Consider the following 7,540-nt stretch of genomic DNA (forward strand, 5'->3'; position numbering starts at 1 on the left):
CAGCTGTGTATCCCTTTGACTGACCTGAGACAAGTTTCATAACTTTCCTAAGCCTGTGTCCTTATCTGCAAATTAAAATTGCTTATAATACTCACAACTGTCCTGAAGATTACATGAGGTAATTCATGCAAAGCTTCTGGCCCCATTTATAAACACTCAATAAATCTTAGGCGTTACTCTAAGTTTCTTCAAGTTGGCAGTGGTGCATTGATATGACACATACATTCAATGAAAGTCTGATTTCTTCAGAACCGTCTATGTACTTAGCAGCTGAGTGGAAGGACCAAGTGGGGAATCAATAAACATTTTATTTGATTAAGGGCTGGCCATGTCCTGGGAATGTGGCTGTTAGTTGTTGAAGCAAAGCTAACATGAAAATTAAATGAGCCCTTAGCTTCCTTAGCAAGTATACTGAGACGGTGGACAGTCAGTCCAGTTTAAATTGTTTCTATAAAAGCACTGCCCTTTCATGGTATTCTTTTTAACTCCGAATTTCTTTTTTTCCTGTGAATACTATATATATATATATTTTTTACATCTTTATTGGAGTATAATTGCTTTACATTGTTGTGTTAGTATAATTTTAATTAAAGTCATTGAGAGAACAAAATACCAAGTTAGACTGTCCAATGACATAAGGAAAAATTAACTTCACAATGCTCTCTATTTTCAACACATTTTAAGAACTTGGATAGAGGGGAAATTTAGGTCTTAGAACTAAAGTCCCATTTCTAGTCCTAATACAACATATAACGCCATCATAGGGTAGCTGGCAGAATGTGAAAAAGCTGAACTTCACAACTGGGTCTGCTTTTCCACTTTCGCCCTTCCAGAGGACACATGAAATGGAAAACAGCATTGGCAACTGTGTCAAACTGTGGTCATATGACTCACTCTTCTTGGCTGGTCTCACTCTGTTGCTCCTGGCTGAGGAAAAGACACATATTTTTAGTCTTATACTCTATGTGACTCTTAAATCTCGTGAAAAAAATCAGCCTCATTACTCAACGGTCAAAACACACTATTATTTTTTGGTGACTCTATGACTCCATTTTGTACTTTTTGAATAAAATATGAGAATCTTCAGCTTGAACAAATTATAGAAAAGTTTTTCTGTCGGATTTTCCTTCTGGTTCCACAACCATTTCAATTTTAATCTCTGTAAAATCTACTTTTTAAAAACATCTGGAACTCTACTCGGTACTCTGGAATGACCTGTTTGGGAAAAGCATCTATAGAAGAGTGGATATATGTATAATATATGTACAACTGATTCACTTTGCTGTACACCTGGAACTAACACAACATTGTGAATTAACTATACTCCAATAAAAACTTTTTAAAAATAAAAGTAAAAAACCCCAAAAATATCCAAATTTTTCTGAACTAGTAAGAATAGCTCCCCTTTGTTTTAGGGGCAGTTTGTGACAGATATATATCATATTCTGGAGACTTTTCCTCATGTAATATTGTAGAGTTTAACTTCCACATTCTTAAAACTTGGGAGAGGAATTTCCCTGGTGGTCCAGTGGTTAAGAATCCATCTTGCAGTGCAGAGGACGCGGGTTTGATCCCTGATTCGGGGAACTAAGATCCCACATACTGCAGGGCAACTAAGCCCACCTGCCGCAACTACTGAGCCAGCGCCTCACAACCAGAGAGACTGCGTGCTGCAAACCACAGAGCCCACACGCTCTGGAACCCGCACACTGCAACTAAGACCCGATGTTGCAGAAAATTAATTGATTGATGGATTTTAAAAAAAAACTTGGGAGAACTGAATTGAATTCAAAGCCCTTAAACAAAAGGTCTGATTTTAGACAGGCAATAGGAAAGTTTATTTTGTATTATGTTATTATATATATAATATAGCATATATTATTTTAATATATTTTTTAAATTTCAAGATCGATTTTATTGCAGCCAAAACAGTGGCATTAACTGTACACAATAAACTCTTATGTACATACATATTTTAAGTTATGGGGTTAAAGTTTATTTTGGCAGACAGTGTTAAACAAAATTAAAGTTGCACACATTAGTAACATAAGTCAACATCCTTAATTTGGTATAAGCGTGAACACATTTTCTTGCTTTCCTGTGTTCTGCTAAATCACCATAACTTAAACTGCTTTATAAAACTGATATGCAGAAATTTAGAGTTTTTGCTTATGCTGTAATTGATATATTATGTGATATATATATATATATATATATATATATATTCCCCTCCCTTTCTATCAAATGAATGAAAACAATGTGTCAGAGTTGGTTAGACTGTAAGTTGTCATTCTCTGTTTGAGGGATTTTTATTTAAATTCTCCTAAAATATGCGGTAACATCATCCTTTCTAATTACTGAAAGATAGGACATTCTGCCATCACAGTTGGAGTATTCAGACTGATAATCAGGGGCTTTAAAACTTGTTTTCAAAACCAGTTGTTTGACTGGTTTAGCTAGTAATTGTAGTTTTTAAGTAGGTCATTTGAATCTTAAAAAAAATATATGGGGCTTCCCTGGTAGCGCAGTGGTTGAGAGTCCGCCTGCCGATGCAGGGGACACGGGTTCGTGCCCCGGTCCGGGAAGATCCCACATGCCGCGGAGCGGCTGGGCCCGTGAGCCATGGCCGCTGAGCCTGCGCGTCCGGAGCCTGTGCTCCACAACGGGAGAGGCCACAACAGTGAGAGGCCCAGGTACCGCAAAAAAAAAAAAAAATATATATATATATATATATATATGTGCTTCATTTTATACAATGATCCTTTAATATATGGAAAACAAATACATTCAGACAATTTTCCTCTAGTAGATTTGAAAGACATAGATTTGAAATTTTACAAATTTATAAATACAAGTATTGTTTTATGCAAATCATTATTCCCTAGTTTACCTTTTTTGTAAGCTTCTTATTTTCGTAGATTCTTTGAAATAGTGTTTTTTAATTAATGTGTACTAATATTTGTTCAATGGATAAAAATGAATTTTGCTTAAAGTGTAGTTTTTTCTTAGGAAAAAATGGTAAACAACTAAATGCATGCGATGGTTGGAGAAGGCTCAACTACTGGAATGAAAGTGAAAATTATGTTAAAGTGCAAAGAAAACTCAAAAGAGCAAAACACACCAGAGGTATCTTGCATGCATTCAAGTCTGATCATGTCACTTCTGCTTAAAAAATTTCAGTGGTTTTCCCCATTGCCTTTAAGATCCAAAGTCCACGCTTCTTAACTTGGCATAGAAGGGTATCATCTCTTTTGGTTTTCCTCTCACCTGTATATCACCTTTATACAGTATTCCAAACTGTATTTGCCTCTTGATTTTCACAGGATGAGTCCGCAGAACTCAGAATCAAATATTGATAGCAGAGTAGTAAAGAACGTGGACTCTGTAGCTAGACTGCCTGTGTTCAAATCTCAGCTCTGCTATTCCCTAGCCATGTGGCCTCCTCTGGTCAATAGTTAAGGAGAGCTGCAGAACTGCAAAATGAAAGGTCATGTCTGGACCAGTATCTGTATGTACTACTCTGGTGTTAAAAGTTTATACCTTGTAAACGTATATATTTCTCAGATACTTTCTATATTTTCATAAACTGGGAAACATCAGACAGGATTCAAACCCTGTACTCTATGGTGTTAAAGACTATTTATGCCTCCTTCTTTATGGGATATCTTTGAATCTGTCTCCACCTCCCCAATTTTACTCATTCTGCCCTAGTGCAGGACTTCAATTTCAGTTTCTCTCACCTGGATTATTGCAGCTGCTTCCCAAATGAAGTACTATTCTCCCCTAAAGGTAACCGCTTTTTAAATTATCATTTCAAATACAGATGTGATCTTCTCATATGCTTTCCTAAAACGCTTTGAGAAATCCTCATAGGCTACAAGTTAAAGTTCAACATCCAATTATAGCCAATATCTTTCTAAACCATCATACCTTAAGAGCTTTGCAGAAGTGAAACCGTATAACTCAGATTGGGACTTGAACCCACGGGCTTTTAATTGTGATCACACACCTGGTCTTAGGACTTAATGAAGCTCAGGTTCTTGATGTTGTCTTGTCGCAGAAAGAATTCAGTGAGAGACAAAGCGGTAGGTAAGAAGTGGATTTATTTAGAGAGAAACACACTCCACAGGTGGAGTGTAGGCCATCTCAGAAGGTGAGAGGCCCCAAAGTATGGGGTGGGTTAGTTTTTCTGGGCTGGGTAATTTCATAGGCTAATAAGTGGGAAGATTATTCCAACTATTTTGGGGAAGGGTTGAGGATTTCCAGGAATTGGGCTACCGCCCACTTTTTAACCTCTTACGGTTGGTCTTTGAACTGTCGTGGCACTGGTGGGTGTGTCATTTAGATGCTAAGGTATTACAATGAGGCTCAAGGTCCACTGGAAGTCCAGTCTTCCGCCATCAGGACCTAGTTGGTTCTAACCAGTTTTTGTCATGTCCTATGACTATGTCATTCTTTGAAAGGTTGTGCCCCGCCCCCTTCCCTCCTGTTTCAGAAGTACTTCAGGGGTTCCACAAACATTGAATCTTGAAATTAAATTTTTAATTATATTTTAACTTTTCTGTCAATTCTAACATAGTAGCATATATACTCAATTGTGGTATAACTCTGATTTTAACATATTAAAAATTACAAGATCATGCAGTTAGGAGGCAGAACTCAGAATAATATATGGCAAAGATGGTTTTTTTAATTAGCGGAAAAAGATGAACTAGTCCCTGAACTGGGTTAGGAAAATTTGCTGTAAATTTAGAAAAAATATAGATTGCTATATTTCAGCATATGTATAAAATACAACACAGGTTGATTGAATTACTAAATACATTTTAAAAGACTATTATACTGAGACAGGAAGGAAGGGGGAAGGACACAACCATTAAAAGAATGCCACAGCCGTTGAGGATATGACATAAACTGGTTAGAACCAACTAGGCCCAAGGTGGTGGAAGATTCAACTTCCCATAGACTTTGAGCCTCATATATACGCTTATTGTAATATATTAGCATGCTAAATGACACGCCCACAGACACCATGACAGTTCAGAGGCCAACCTAGAGGTTAAAAAGTGGGCAGTGGCCCAATTCATGGAAATCCCCTCCCCGTCCCCAAAATAGTTGGAATAACTCCCCCACTCCTTGGCATTTGAAATTACCCAGCCCATAAAAACTAACCACCCTCTCACCTCAGGGCCCCTCTCACCTTCTGAGATGGACCACATTCTGTCTGTCGAATGTATATCTCTCTAAATAAACTCCCTTTCACTTTACTATGGCTCACTCTTGAATTCTTTCCTGCATGAAGCCAAGGATGCTCACTTGGCGGCCCATCCCAAACTCGAGCCCAAGGGGGCCCGAGACCTGGGACATGACTATTCTCTCACATCCCCTTCTGGAACACTGCCACCACTAAAAAGTAAAAACTTTAAGTATGTGTTTCAGATAATTGTAAAAGGCAGAATTCAATGTGTACTATATAATGATCACAGTCATGTGTTAAATATTTTTGCATAAGGCTCAAAACTGAAAAGGACCACCCAAAAAATGAGAAAAAAAAAATGTGATGAGGGCAGGACTTTAGGTATGTTCTCTCATTGTTTAAATATTTTAAAACTTTTAATTAACTCTTAAAAGTACTATATATATATAGTTTTAGTGTGAGAGTTTAAAATATATTGAATTTAAAATACATTTCAGTATCTCAAAGAGATATTTTTACACCTGTGTTCATTGCAGCATTATTCACAATAGCCAAGATGTGGAAGCAACCTAATGTCCATCCACATATAAATAGATAAAGAAAATGTGGTATAGAAATGTCAGTAATCAGAAAAACAAATAGCAAGCTAATGTGTAAATTTGGGGGGGGGAATAAAAAGAACATTTCCCATTACATGTAGGGGGGGAAAGAAAAAAAGACCTCTAATTCCACATATTTTGTAGAAGATCCTAAAAACAAGTTAAAGTGACGACATCATTTCAAAGAACAATAAGCTTTATGCCAACTCACCATCACAAAACATAGACCTGCTATATAGAAAGAAAATATTATGTGATTGAAATCTAAAAGTGACTTGTGTCTATCTTGTGTCTATCAGGCTGACAGAATACACCAGCAAATTATTTCTTTTATGGTTATACCCTGTAAGAGTTAATGCAGAAATGTCTCAGGAATTACGTAAATTTATATATATATGCATATATATACATATATATATATAATCAACAAGAAGTTATTTAATTGTCCTAGTTACTTTAAAATATAGAAAATATATAAAGAGTTTATTACTTTTGCATAAAATGCCAATTTTTTAGGATGCATTTTGAATTCTTAAAAACTATAGGTTTTCAATTTTTGGCAGTGACCATGGTTATTTACATGTACAATAATTTTTATTTAAAAGACTTCATGATTAAATTGCATCATTTATTTGGCATGCCACATTCTTAAAATTTCACTTAGCTATAAGAAGAAAATACAGTAGCTTTTTAAATATTAGAATGAGGAAGATCATTATAAATGTATCACAAACCCAAAAGCCATAAAACAAAAAGTAATAAATACATTTTTAAAAAATTCACACCAGTAAAAAAAGCCATAAACAAGGTCATGAAACAAATGACATATAAAGAGCCTCTGCAAATCACTAAAACTGACCAATAAAAAAAGAAATACAAAAGGTTGAAAACAAGTGTACAAGGCTCTCTACCTCACTGATAAATTTTAAATTGCAATTAAATCTATAATGGCATATTTTTCACCAAAATATAGGCAAAAATTGTCACATGCTGATTTGGCAAAGATGTAGGAAAGTCTCCCTAATATATGTCACTAATGTATACTTCCTCTATGAAAGTAAATTTGGCAATACTTATGAAAATTTAAAATACACTGACAATTTCATCCCTAGAAATTTATCCCAGAGATATATTCACACATGTGGGAAATGATACATGCATTAAGATATTTATCATAGTATTGTTTTTAATGGCAAAATAATTAGAATCAACTTAAATACCCAAAAATGTGGTACTAGTTAGAGAAATTACAGAACATTCATAAAATGGGGTATTGTACAGCCATTAGCTAAAAGGGGAAATGGGGTAAAGTCATACCTTACAAAAGAAGGAAATCCTGCCATATGTGACAAAACAAAAGAACCTTAAGGTTACAAATACTGTATGATTCTCACTTATATGTGGTATCTAAAAGAGTCAAACTCATATAAGCAGAGAATAGAATAGTGGCTGCCAGGGGCTCAGTGGAAGGGGAAAACGGAGAGTTGCTATTTAACAGGCATAAAGTTTCAGTTATACACGATGAACAAGTGAGTAAGTTGTAGAAATCTGCTGTACAACACTGCCTATAGTTAATGATTCTGTATTGTACAGCTAAAAATGTATTAGGAGGTAGACCTCATGTTGTGTTCCTACCACAATATATATATACATAAATATTATGTTTATATATATTATATATATCCAATTTGATTACCAACTTTTTCCTTCTCCAGTCTCAACCTGGAAACCCAGGGGAGTGTTT

Source organism: Monodon monoceros, unplaced genomic scaffold, assembly GCF_005190385.1.
Source record: "Monodon monoceros isolate NGI ecotype Baffin Bay Population unplaced genomic scaffold, NGI_Narwhal_1 Super_Scaffold_12, whole genome shotgun sequence".
Classification (NCBI taxonomy): domain Eukaryota; kingdom Metazoa; phylum Chordata; class Mammalia; order Artiodactyla; family Monodontidae; genus Monodon; species Monodon monoceros.